At 37.9% G+C, this 14,036-nt stretch overlaps 1 non-coding gene and 1 pseudogene across 1 annotated transcript; both read right to left on the bottom strand.

The window, feature by feature from the left end:
* Positions 1-345: 345 nt before the first annotated feature.
* Positions 346-476, bottom strand: LOC114639298. Its single transcript, XR_003713988.1, has one exon. It is a non-coding gene; the product is annotated as a small nucleolar RNA SNORA17 (small nucleolar RNA).
* A 6,765-nt stretch (positions 477-7,241) lies between these two features.
* LOC114639287 lies at positions 7,242-9,524 on the bottom strand (annotated as a pseudogene).
* Between the last annotated feature and the right edge of the window lie 4,512 nt (positions 9,525-14,036).

Below are 14,036 nucleotides of genomic sequence, written 5' to 3'. Positions count from 1 at the left end.
TAGCATAGGCCTGGACCCCACCGTGGTCCCAGGTGGCATCACCTGCTGTTCACATCAGGCTGTTCCTTACTCCCCTCCAGTCTCTAGTTCTGCCTTTCCTCATTGTATCTACATTCTTGTGTTTCCTTTTCTCTTCTATTTCTCCACCACTTAATTACTCCTCTCAATGGTGCTCAGGATCTCTGAGATTCTGGGGTTGACTCAGACAGGGTCTCAGAAGTGGTATGCCGGATCATGCATTATGGCACAGGGCAGGGATCATCTCCAACATGGTCTGTCCCTCCATGCCCCCATGGGCCTGCATGGTGCCTGAGTGGTGGTCATCTCAGGATCATTTTTTTAGTGAATGCTAGGCTGCTAACTACTCAGATCTTCATAGTCAGAACACCAAGCATAGACATAGCCTCTGTACTCTCTGCCACCTATTGCTGCACACGTGACACAGCAGCCACACCTGCAATGCTTCTAGCAGTAGAGGTCTTATGCATTTTAACACAGAATACTATCAAGAGAGCTTAAAGAGATAATATTTGCTTGCATTACAAAGTCACTCACCATGGCAACCAACCCAGCTTCCTGAGTATTCATGAGGAGGAGCCTCTGTGACTTTATCAGATCCTTTAGACCCCACCATTCACTAACACATTAAATTTGGAAGTAGCATACAAGGTACAAAAGACATAAAGTCTAAAAGCACCCATGATATTCAAAGCATTTCACATCGTCTTTGGATCTGGAATGAAAATTAACATCCTTGGCTGTAGCCAATGAATGGATGTCAGCAGTCACCTTCTTGATTCAACAGTAAGTAAATAAAAGCAACTTTCTTATAGAAGTTTGTAGCATACTATGCATTTATTTTTATGTTAAGCACTGATCTTCTAGGATTGAAAAGATAGTTCAGTGGTTAAAAGCACTAGAGGACAGAGTTCAATTTCCAGCACCAACAAGCCAGTTCCCAGCCATGTGTAGCTCCAGTTCTAGGGATCCAATAAACTCTGGCATCCTAGGTACCAGACACATGCATGGTACTTAAATATCCATATAGGCAAAAGACCCATACACATAAAATAAAATAAAATAAAATAAAATAAAATAAAATAAAATAAAATAATAAATTTGGAAAAAAATTGAAAAATTATCTTGAGACTTTAGAATAAATCATGCCATATTAAGGTAAGGGATAATTATCCCTGATGCAGGAAGAAGGGATATATATATATATATATATATATATATATATATATATATATACTCATTTAATACATGGTATTGCCCAGGTGAGAATGAGGTATGGTCCATTGATTTGTCAATGATTCTTATAACTCTGGAGGATACAGTATAAGATCTCAATTTTATAGCCTTTTACTTTACTTCCTCACTAAATAGTAGAGCTAGAATTTGAAACCAAGTCAGTTAATCTAGGTGTATGGTTCTCCCAATAAATCAAATTGCCTCATATCTATTTATTTATACACAGAGGCAATAAAATCAGAAAATATTTTTCATAGGTGCTGTCTCTTGGAGTTAAAAAATGACACCCAAGTGTCACACACTTCAAGCCCTGGGTTCTTTTCATAAACATTCCTCAGTGACAGCCTGTGGCACCTGTCATCCTCCTACCTTGAAGATCGAGAAGATGGAAATTTCTAGGAAAGGTATATAGATTTATATAGATTTATAGGCTAAAATGAAAGAAACAATCAAAGTTCAAGTCCCAGTTCTCAAGGCTCCTTTAATTCCTTGTATCAATAAATTCCCTAGCCCCACTTACTAGTCATGCTGATGATTTTCAACAGCTTAGAAGAGTTCACACACAGTTCCCCATCTCTTTCAATCCACAGCTCTGTCTTCTGTGAGCTGGCTCAGTGAAAGGCACCGACTATGCAGAAGATGGTAGGTGCCAAGTAGCAAGAATGAAATGGAGCAGGATGATACGCATCTCATTTTCACTCTCAGTGAGGAGAAAGTCATTGAGTGCTTTGGGCAGAAGTTAGTTGGGGATGAATCTGTTTCAATGTAAGTAATGAATCATGTGTCCATAGGAGTCCTTAGGAATGACAGGCAGAACCAGATCTCTCAGAGCTCCCTGAGGCAGGCTAGGGAGTGTGTAATTTATCATTTAGCAGTAAAGAACTACTGAAGGTCTAGGTTGGCCCAACCTCTGTATCCTTCTATATTCTTACATCTATTCCTTATTCATAGGCTATGACATGGAGTGGATCATCACTAAATCAAATCAAATCAGGAGATACTCAGTCCAGCCTTGCAACTAGTTTTATTTGACAAGGTGTCTAATGACTGCAACCAGGGTGATTTCTAGCTGTGTATCTCTTGTGCTAATCTGCCTTAGTCTAGGAAGCACTCTTGATTCCTAGGACTAAGAAACTGGTCCCTAAACACCAATCATGTTAATGCCTAATCTTGTTAGTGATGCCTTTTCAGGCTCAGTATCATGTGGCCTTGATTCTTGGTGACTGTCTCATTAGGGAGGATAGAAAGAACAATCAAAGTTCAAGTCCCAGTTCTCAAGGCCCCTTTAATTTAATACAAAATTACAATTAGACAGGAGTATTAAGTTCTAGTCTTCTGTAGCACAGGAGAGTGTAGTTGATGATAATTTACTATATATGTCAAAATAGCTAGAAGAGAAAATTTTGAATGTTTTTACCACAAATATAAGATGAGCGTATGAGGTGATGGATGTGCTAATTACACTGATTGGATCATTCTGCATGGTAATCATGTATTAAAATATCAAACTTCCTTATGAATAGGTATAATTATGTGATAGCTGAAAATAAAAAAGGAAGAAAGGACAAAAACCAAGCCACTAATATAGTAGAGTGTTGTAGGAGCTAGACTAAAGGCAAAATAAAACAGAGGGGAAAGAAGTGTGAGCAGAATTGGAGTACTAGACTTTGTGTGTGTCTGTGTGTGTGTGTGTGCAAGCATACTCACACAGTCCTAGCTCTGGATAGGTGAGTGAATGCTTACAAATTTGTTTCTTTTAACATTGATATGAAGAGACAAAACATTTTTCAGGCTACTTCAAAAGGTAGATATCTCACTGTTAGAAAACTTATCAATTTTCTAGTCACAGCAGCCTTGCTTTCCAAGGTCTGGGAGGCCTGTAGTGTGTGAGAAATGCCATGGTACCTGTCACAAACAGAGCAGATAAACTTTTGAGTTCATCCTCTTTAGTTTTATACTTGCTATTCCTTTCTCCGGGCATAGCTTCTTGTGTAGCTTTAAAACTTATTCTCGGAGGCTTGAATTTGCATTTTCATGTTTTTCTGAGGCTGTTCATAGGCACTTTTAGGGACAGTTGGTAAAGGTTGACCCAGGAGTTCCTTGCCAGATGCCACCTTAAGCCAGAGCCAATATACATTCTGCTACAGTTAGTCCATGTGTATGTTGTACTTTCAGTGCTGGCTGCTAGACTTAGAGACACCCATTCTGGGTCACTTTGAACCTCAGTAGTGCTTGCTTTTGGATTCTTCCCCTTTTCCATCATGAACTTGAATTCACTAAATCCCACAAATCTGTGTAGGTAAAGCCAACATTACTGTAATGTATTTCAGAACATGGATCCTTTCCCATCTTTTCTACTCTTAAATTATTTATGCTTTCCTCTGTTATTTCCCTTGCTACCAAGACCATGTTTATTACGGTGTTTATTTTTTTTGAAAATATTAGCAGTCAGTATTTAATTATTGGTAGGACATGTGACTTCTTATAATGAACATATCTGAAGGTGCATAGGTTTTTGGTATTGTTTTCCCTTTTGGTCATAAGCTGATAAGACTGTTCTTGGATTGCAGCATCCTCATTAGGCAAGTCATGGTGTGTCTTCTCACTAGCAAGGTGAGAACTTGGCAGCCCCCTGCCTTTGTTCTGGAGAACATGCCAAGACTGGGGTGTATATAATTGGTTCAAGTGCTCAGAGCCAAATCTGCCATCTCCATGACTTCCTGATGGCTGGTGATATGCACCTGCCAAATAGTCAGTGCCAATAGGTGCACCTGATCTGGGCCCCGGTGCCAAGACCTGGAGAGCATGTAAACTAGCAGAACATCTAGCTGAAAAGGGTGTGAAGGGGCTTTGGATAGGCTATTGCAAATTCTCCTTTTAAAGAATTTTCTTTCACTAAGTAATTTATTTCTAGGACTTTAAATATCTTCTGTGTACTGACAGTTTCAAAGTTCTACTCCCAATTTAGAACTATTTTAAATTACAGACCAGTACATTCAATTTATTACATTATTACTTGATGATTCCATATAAATGTCCAGAAACAGACTTTCTGAGCTTTGTCATCTCCCTCACAATTTTCCCTTTACCCTCTTTTTTTTTTTTATCTTAGATATAGTAATCCATCCATCTTATCTCTTCCATTATATTCATTGAGGTTATACTAACTTTCCTTTTCAGTTTACACTACATCCGAACATCAGGTAATATTCACTGATTCAACCTCAAAGTACATTTCTGACCTAACTAGTAACTGTTTCTGTGTTTGAAATTCAATATGTTTTTTAAGATGTTAAAAAACATCTTAAAAAACATATTCTATTACCTAAGTTCCTTGTTCAAACCCTTACAAAACTGTTAGTATTTTCAAGAATAAAATCTCCAATCCTCCATGATTCTTTGTTATTTACTTATGTTACCACTCCTTTCCTTCTAGTCCCCACACTACTCCATAGACATAAAATCTGTGATTTCTCAAACATTTTAGCTGTACATCCTCTTGTTTAGCATGTATTACTATGCCCACCTAGCCATCTTCTCAGAGGTCTTTTTAATCTTCATTTTTATCTTGATAGTGTCTCTATTCACAATTACAGCTCAGTTTTCCATTGTACTTTCTTCATCAACTTTCTTTCCTCTGTTATTCAAACTAACCACTGCCTTCCAAATGATTATTTAGTGTACTTATTCATCATGTCTGTGTCTTTATATCCTCTTCACCCAATAAGGCTCTATGATGGCAGAAACTCCTGTGTTTGATGTATAGTTTAAGCTTTAGTAAAGTTTCTTTTATGAGTGTGGGTACTCTTGCATTTGTAGCATAGTTGTTCAGAATTGAGACTTTATCTTGATGGATTTTTCCTTGGATGAATACGAAGTATCCTTCCCCATTTCTTCTGACTATATTCGGTTGAAAGTCTATTTTATTAGATATTTGAATGGCTACTCCAGCTTGTTTCTTGGGTCCTTTAACTTGGAAAACATTTTCCAGTTCTATACCCTGAAGTAATCTCTTATCTTTTTTGCTGAGGTGTGTTTCTGGTATGTTGCGAAATAATAGATCCTGTTTATGTATCCAGTCTCTTAGCCTATCATTTTATTGGTGAGTTGAGTCCATTGATGTTGAGAGATATTAATGACAAGTGATTGTTAATTCTTGTTATTTTTGTTGTTGTTGTTGTTGGTGGTGGTGTGTGTGTGTATTTGTATGTTCTTTACTCATTTTGTTTTTGCTGGTTTGGAATTATTAAGTTCTTGGGTGTAGTTAATCTCCTTGGGTTGGAGAGTTCCTTCAAGTATTTTCTTTAGGGTTGGATTTGTGGGTGGATATTGCTTAAATATTGTTTTGTCTTAGAGTATCTTATTTTCTCCATCTATTGTGATTGAGAGTTTTGATGGGTATAGAAGTCTAAGTTGGTAACTCTGGTTTCTTAGAGGCTGTAGGTTAACTTTCCAGGCCCTTCTAGCTTTCAGAGGCCCTGTTGAGAAGTCAGGTGTAATACTGGTAGGTGTGCCTTTGTATGTTACTTGCCCCCTTCCCCCTGCAGCCTTTAATGATTTTTATTTGTTGTGTAAATTTAATGTTTTGATTTTTATGTGATAGAAGTACTTTCTTTTCTGCTCCAATGTAATTGGTGTGTTCTGAAAGCTTCTTGGTGTTCTTTATAGGCATCTCTTTCTTTAGTTTGGGGAAATTTTCTTCAATCATTTTATTGAAAATATTTTCTGATTCTTGGAACTGACACTCTTCACCTTCTTCTTGATCTCTTCCCTAGGTTTTCCTTTTTCAGGATTCCCTCTCATTGCGTTTTCTTTATTGCTTCTATTTTCATTTTCAGGTCTTGATCAGTTTTATTCATTTTTTTCATCTGCTTGACTTTTTTTGTTTTTCTTTATGAGATTCATTAATTTCATCTTTAACAGTATCTATCACTTGTACAAGGTTGGATTTAAAGTCATTTTCTTGTGTTTTGGTTGTGTTAACATATCTGGGGCTTACTGTAGTGGGATAGATTTTCTCTGAAGATGTCATATTGACCTGGCTATTGTTGATTGTGTTCTCACACTGACCTTTAGCCCTCTGGATGTTCCTTGATGTTCTTGGTGTAACAGGTATCAGAAAGGCAGGCCTAATCTGTATGTTCCAGGTAGAGCAGGGGTAGAGTGGGGAGTTTTGGGCTCTGCAATGGAACTTAGGGGGCAGTTCATGTTTCTGAGCAGCAATTGTGTTCCAGGAGGATATGGGAGGGCTTGACACATTGTGGGTGAGGTCATCCATAGGTCGTGGTTCTGGATTGTATAAGAAAGCAGATGAGAAAGTCATGTGAGCAAGCCAGTAACCAGCATTGCTCCATGGCCTCTACATCAGCTTCTGCCTTCAGGTTCCTGTTCTGTTTAAGTTCATGTCCTGGGTTTCCTCAATGATGGACTACAATGGGAAAATATAATCCAAATAAACCCTTTGCTTCTCATGTTGCTTTGGTCATGGTATTTTGTTATAGTAATAGAAACCCTTACTAAGACAGATACTTTCCCATCCCTTACACCATGATCCAAGCAATTTATTATTTTTTTCTATTTATCTCATCTGTATTTACCTTTTAAAGCAGAATGTGATTGGGCACTATCATTTCCATTCACAAGCCTTGCTGAGAGTTACAAGTCCTAGGGAAACTTAAGGTTTTGTTCTTGGTACTTTGGAAAACAAGCCACTTGAGGAGTTCCTGTCAAGTTGTTTTAACTCGTGTTTACTTCTAAGACTAGTACATCCAGAATTAACTACAGGGAATGAAATTTTTAAGATGTAACTTAAGCCATCTTAATTTGGTCTAATAAGGAATCCAGCTAAACACTTCAGACCACAGAGTTAACATTAGGTTACATCTTACAACAAACGTTCTATCAACCTCTTGAGTCAAACCTATAGTATCACAGTATCACATGTAGAAATTTTATCTTCCCCTTAGTTTTCATGCCACACAGATATCTTAAATGCTAACAAAAATAAACAGAAATCATGGAAAATATATTATCAGAAGGAATGAAGGTAAGCATCAAACACATAGTTCTGGTGAAGCTTAGTCTACTTCTTCCATGCGTGATGTGTCGTCATCTCCTTCCAGGGGTGGCATTTCTTCAGTTACAGCAGCATTGGTCTCATCCACGGTAGGATCATCCTCATCAATACCTAGACCAAGCTTGATCATCCTGTAGATCCTGTTAGCATGGGTCTGAGGATCTTCCAGACTGAAGCCAGAAGACAGGAGTGCAGTCTCATACAGCAAGATGACCAGATCTTTCACAGACTTGTCATTCTTGTCAGCCTCTGCCTTTTGCCTTAAGGTTTCAATAATGAAGTGATCAGGGTTTAGCTCCAGGTGTTTCTTTGCTGCCACGTAACCCATTGTTGAGTTGTCTCTGAGGGCTTGAGCTTTCATGATTCTCTCCATGTTTGCTGTCCACCCATATGTGCTTGTGACAATACAGCATGGGGATGTCACCAATCGGTTTGACACAACCACCTTTTCACCCTTTTTCTCCAAAATATCTTTCATAATTTTGCAGAGGTTCTCAAGTTTTGTCTTTTTCTCTTCCTGTTTCTTCTTTTCATCTTCATCTTCTGGAAGTTCTAGTTCCTCTTTGGTAACAGACACCAAGGTCTTGCTCTCAAATTCTTTCAGCTGTTGCACACAATACTCATCAATGGGCTCAATCATATAGATTACTTCTAAGCCATGCTTTCGGAGACATTCCACAAAGGCTGAGTTAGCAACCTGGTCCTTGGTCTCACCTGTGATAAAATAGATGTGCTTCTGGTTTTCCTTCATTCTGGTGCAGTAGTCCTTCAGAGACACCATCTCATCCCCAGAAGCAGATGTGTAGTACTGCAACATCTCTGAAAGCTTCTTCCGATTTTGAGAGTCTTCATGAATTCCAAACTTTATGTTTTTTGAGAACTGCTCATAAAACTTCTTGTAGTTCTCTTTATCTTCTGCCAGTTCAGTAAATAGTTCTAAGCATTTCTTGACCAAATTCTTTCTGATAACTTTCAGAATTTTGCTTTGTTGCAGCATTTCACGGGAAATATTTAGAGGGATCCTCAGAACCCACCACCCCTCTAATGAAGTTCAGATACTCGGGGATTAACTCCTCACAGTTATCCATGATAAAAACTCTGCAAACATACAACTTGATGTTGTTCTTTTTCTTTCTGTTTTCAAACAGATCAAAAGGAGCGCGTCTTGGGACAAAAAGAAGGGCCTGGAATTCTAATTGTCCTTCAACAGAAAAATGCTTTACTGCCAAATGGTCTTCCCAATCGTTGGTTAAGCTCTTGTAGAACTCTCCGTATTCTTCATTAGTAATGTCATCAGGATTCCTGGTTCAAATCAGCTTTGTTTTGTTGAGTTCTTCTTGATCAATGTACTTTTCCTTTATCTTCTTCTTTTTCTTCTTGTCACCATCCTCCTTCTCTTCCTCTTCTTCATCAGAACCAACATCTTCTATTTCAGGCTTGTCATCAGACTCCTTTTCTTCTTTTTCTTTCTCTTCCACCTTCTCTAACTTTTCTTCAGCCTCATCATCACTGATTTCCTTATCACATTCCTTCTCCACAAACAGAGTAATGGGATAGCCAATAAACTGAGAATGCTTCTTCACAATCTTCTTTATTCTCGTTTCCTCCAAATACTCAGTTTTGTCTTCTTTCAGATGCAAGATAACCTTTGTTCCACGACCCATTGGTTCACCTGTGTCAGTCCTGAAGGATCCCCCAGCTGAGGACTCCCAGGCATACTGCTCAGCAACATTATGCTTCGTGATGACAGTCACTTTCTCAGCAACCAAATACGTAGAGTAAAGACCAATACCAAACTGGCCAATCATAGAGATATCTGCACCAGCCTGCAAAGCCTCCATGAAGGCTTTGGTGCCTGACTTGGCAATAGTGCCAAGGTTATTGATCAAGTCAGCCTTGGTCATTCCAATTCCAGTATCCACAATAGTGAGGGTTTGATCCTGTTTGTTGGGAATGATATTAATGTGCAGCTCCTTCCCCGAGTCGAGTTTACTAGGGTCTGTCAAGCTCTAGTATCAGATTTTATCCAGAGCATCCAATGAATTGGAAATGAGCTCCCTCAGAAAGATCTCTTTGTTCAAGTAAAAAGTATTGATGATCAAGGACATAAACTGGGCTATTTCTGCCTGAAGGCAAAGGTCTCTACATCCTCCTCCTCCATTGGTTGGTCTTGGGTCTGGGTTTCCTCAGGCATCTTAGCTGAATGAGCACGCACGAAACGTGACTACCCGTACCAGGACTCTGAAGCAACTGGCGCCGATACAAGCAATTTATAAAAGAACAAGTTTTATTTGACTTATGTTTCCAGAGGTTTAGAGTTCATGATGGTGGTATAAAGGGTTGATGGTAGGAACAATTTAGACCTCACATCTCAATGCACAAGCAAGAGACAGAAAGGCAGATTATGAATGTTATACATCTTTTGAAGCCTCAAATCTTGCTCTCATGATCACCTCCTCTTGCAAAGCCTCACGTCTTAATCCTTCCTAAACAGTTCCACCAACTGAAGACATATGGGTCCAGGTGGCCATTCTCATAAAAACAACTACAGCATAATACAAAATAAACCTCTTGTTATCAATTACAAACTGAAAACACCTGTCTCAAAACAAAGAGAAAAAAAATAAAGAGAGGGATTGGTGGATAAGACAGGTGTTGGAGCCCAAGCCTAAGCTCTCAGTAACTGCAAAAGCATCATTCTGTAATCCATCAATAAGTGATAATGGAATGAGAGACAGTGGAAGTTGTTTTTCAAGTATAAGTGATCTAGCTGCAATGCAAACAGAGTTCTTGAGTACAAAAGGAAAAGAATTCCTTGCCAAGTTGTTCAATATGTCAAAAGACAGCAATAAGGTGTTCTACTTTATGTAAAAAGATAGTCATTTACTATTATTCTATCTTAACAAGTGATTTGAAGATGTAATCCAACTTTTCCATCCTTTTATTTTTGCATAAAAGGTCTGAAAGAAATTATCAAGGAATAGAAATATAAGTAATATGTTCTGCATATAGTGAAATTTTCTTTATATAGTGTAGTTACAAATCTGCATAAAGCATAATAGAAATGACAGAAAACATAAAGCATAATAGAAATGACAGAAAACTTAGAAAGCATATAGTGTAAAATAAAATTGCAAATTAGAATACACTTAAATTCCATAACAAATATAAAAATATTAACTCACTCCCCAGTTAGAAACCCAAATTCTGTGATTTAGGTAAGGTCATAATCTATCTTTTTGAATATAATATAAAATACTAAAAGTGTGAAAGAACCTGAAGGGATTCTTACATGGAGAAATTACCAGGCCTTTTATCATGACTACAGTCAGAATTTAGATTGGTAAAAACAAATTCAATGTATGTGTATCAAACATTACAGTAAAATATAAAAGTTATGCATATCAGCCTCTCCATAGACATGATTAGTTTACTCTATATGATCTATTAGATTATATAATATAAAATGACAAAGAGTAACATAAAGTCTGGAACAATGGCTCAATTGATAAAAGTGTTGTGCATGCATGAGATCTGAGTTCAAATCTAAGTACACAAATAAATATGATTCTATGGCCTAAATCCCCAGCACTATGGGGCAGAGACAAAAGGGTTGCCAGGGCTTTCTGTTCACTAGCTGAGCTCTGCATTTAGTGAGAAAATCTGCCTCAAATGAGTGAGGCAGAGTGGGATAGAACAAAGCAATATTGAGATTTGATCTTTTGATATGCACTGTAATGATATGTACTGGCCCCCAAGGTCTGGTAACTCCCAGGGACAAAAGAGTCTACACTTACCCAAGTAACACTACATAACCTTGCCCCCCACATTATCCTAATTGATGAATAATGATGCCTACAGCCAGTAGCTAGGCACAAGAGAGATAAATGGGATCTTGGGTTCCTAGGCTTGTGAGTTGGAGGGACCAGGAGGAGGGGAAGAAGGTGGGAGAAAAGAAAGATGCCATGGGTTAGGAGTCAAAAAGCATGGCCATGAGGGCTGGCCAATTGGACTTAAGAGCAGCCCAGATGAAACATAGTAAGTAATAATGAAGTTATCAACAGGAAATAGATTTTAATAGCATAGAGGGTAGATATCTGCCCATCATTAGTGGTAATAGAGGTATACTATAAATATAAATGCCATGAGTGTCTTTAATCTGGGAACTGAATGATCAAAGAAATCCCAGATTGAGATTAAACATTTTCTACAACAATTTAATGTTGTTCTCTCCTCTATCTTCTCACAGATACATCACACAGACATACATACACATGCACATATATGTATACAACACATATCCAATGTACACACATATACTGTACACACATACATCACATATATACATATACATCACAAAAACAAATTCATACAACACACATATATATACCACATACACATACACACACATACAAAAAGAATAAAGTGATTTACTTAATTGCCCTTTTCCTACTATATATGTTTCATGTTATATATACTACAAACATGTATACATAAATATGTATGTATATATTTCAAACATACATTGATCAGTTATAAACTTTTGACTGTATACTTTGCCATTTGCAAACTTACAAAAGAAATGTTACAAGAACAAACTTTGGAAAAAAGCAATCAACTGAATAAGAAAGCAATAACATAAAATTAAATGCTGTGTATTCCAAACTACTGAGAAAAGAATTGCCAATTAAAAACTGATGTTTTTCTTTTTTTGTGATTGAAACTATGACAGAGGTTTGATATTTTCTACATATAAGAATCCCATCACATTAAAAAGCTACTCACCAGAAATACAAGATAATCCATGTAAGAAATGTATGGCTGAATTTCTAATAACGAAAATACACAATAAAGTCACAAACTATTTTCATCTCTCAGGTTTCAAAATATTAAAATACAATACTGAATGTTGACAAGAGCAAGATGAATTTCATAATCTCCCAAGGACCTGACACTCCTGCAAATTGCTAACTTCTCTGGAAACAAATTTGTTAGTATATGTTTCAACACAGCAATTTCCCTCTGAAGAATGTTTCCGAGGAAACTTATCAGAGGTATATATATGAATAATTTCATGTTAGCTCATTATTTTCCTAGCTATAACAATGAACCAGTGAGAAAAGAATGTTAGCATTGAAGGAATGGTTAGCTATGTGCTGTGTAATCTCTACAATGGATGTTGTAAACACTGAAATAGGGATTTTAAATAGTGTTCATGGGTAGGGTACATGATCTATGTAAAAGTAGAGGTTCACTACCCTTATTTACTAGATACAGAAAAGATTGGATGTAGCTGACAAAAAAGGAGTTAAACCGAGCAGAAAATTCTTTTATAATGTAGCTCATGGGTCGAAAGCAAAGAAAAGAAACAGCAGTTGAGACAAAAGAATAAACCTAAAAGCAAAGAAGAGAATATTAGGAGGAAATCTGACAGAGAAAAGACTGGCTTTAAGCTTGCAGTGTGAAGGATACATGCAGATCTCTTCTCATCCTATATGAGAAAAGTGTGATACACCTGAGTACCTGCTTCCAGTTCCTGACTCGCGCCCCTGGCTTCTACCATTCCATTGTCATATTTCTATGGGTTTGACTATTTCCTGAGTCTCTCACTAAGGAAGTGCACAGCACTTTTTTTGTATGGTTAACTTATTTTACTTACCCTTGAGATTCTTTCATGATCAGTCACATGATGGGCTTTGCTTCCTTCTTAAGGCAGCCTAGAATCATGTCATGCCGTATTTCCTTACCCAATTATCCTTTAGTGGACATTTAGATAACCATCATGAGTCTAATGTGAAAAATCATAAGGACTGAAATATCTCCTGCAAGTCTTGATTTCAGTTCTTCTGGAAAAATACTCGAAGGTGGGTGGGGCTCCTTGAGCCCATGGTACTCTACTTTTAACTCTTTGTGGTAATTCCTTGCTGCTTCCTAAATGTCTTAGAGTTTCCATTACTGTACAGAGACACCATGACTATGGCAACTCTTAAAAAGAAAAACATTTAATTGAGGCTGGCTTATGGTTTCAGAGGTTTAGTCTATTATCGCCATGGTGGAAAACATGGCAGTGTGCAGGCAGGGATGGTGCTGGAGAAAGAGCTGAGAGTTCTATAGGCAGCAGTGACCGTGTCACACTGGTCATAGCATAAGCATATATGACCTCAAAACGCATGTCCTTAGTGACACACTTCCACCAACAAGGCCACACCTAGGCCACACCACCTTGTAGTGCTAGTACCTATGGCCAAGCATTCAAATATTTGAGTCTATGGGGGCCATTCCTATCAAATCACCATATCAAGAAACTATTATTTTATATTTCTATCAGTTATATGGGTGTAGGGTTCTCGGGACAAATTTTGGGAGTCAGATCTCTCCTATGATGTGGTTTCCTGGGATAGAATTCAGACTGTCAATCTTTGTTGCAAGTACCTCAACTTCCCAGTATATCTCACTGATCTAGTTTATATACATTAGCATTCCTTCTAGGCTCCACCCCACAGTTACCCGGCAATAGCCAGGTATGCCTGATTCACTATAAAAGGGGCTTTTCATCCTCTCCTTTTTCTCTTGCTCTCTTGCCTTCTCTCCCCTGTCCCTTCTCTCTCTATCTCCCTCCCTCTCTTTCTCCACTTGTTCATGGCTGGCCTCTATTCCTCTTCTCTCTCTCTCTCTCTCTCTCTCTCTCTCTCTCTCTCTCTCCCCC

Source organism: Grammomys surdaster, unplaced genomic scaffold (genome assembly GCF_004785775.1).
Source record: "Grammomys surdaster isolate TR1022 unplaced genomic scaffold, NIH_TR_1.0 125692, whole genome shotgun sequence".
Taxonomy (NCBI): Eukaryota; Metazoa; Chordata; class Mammalia; order Rodentia; family Muridae; genus Grammomys; species Grammomys surdaster.
The sequence above is the reverse complement of the archived record's forward strand: the minus strand, read 5'-3'. Positions and strand labels throughout refer to the sequence as shown.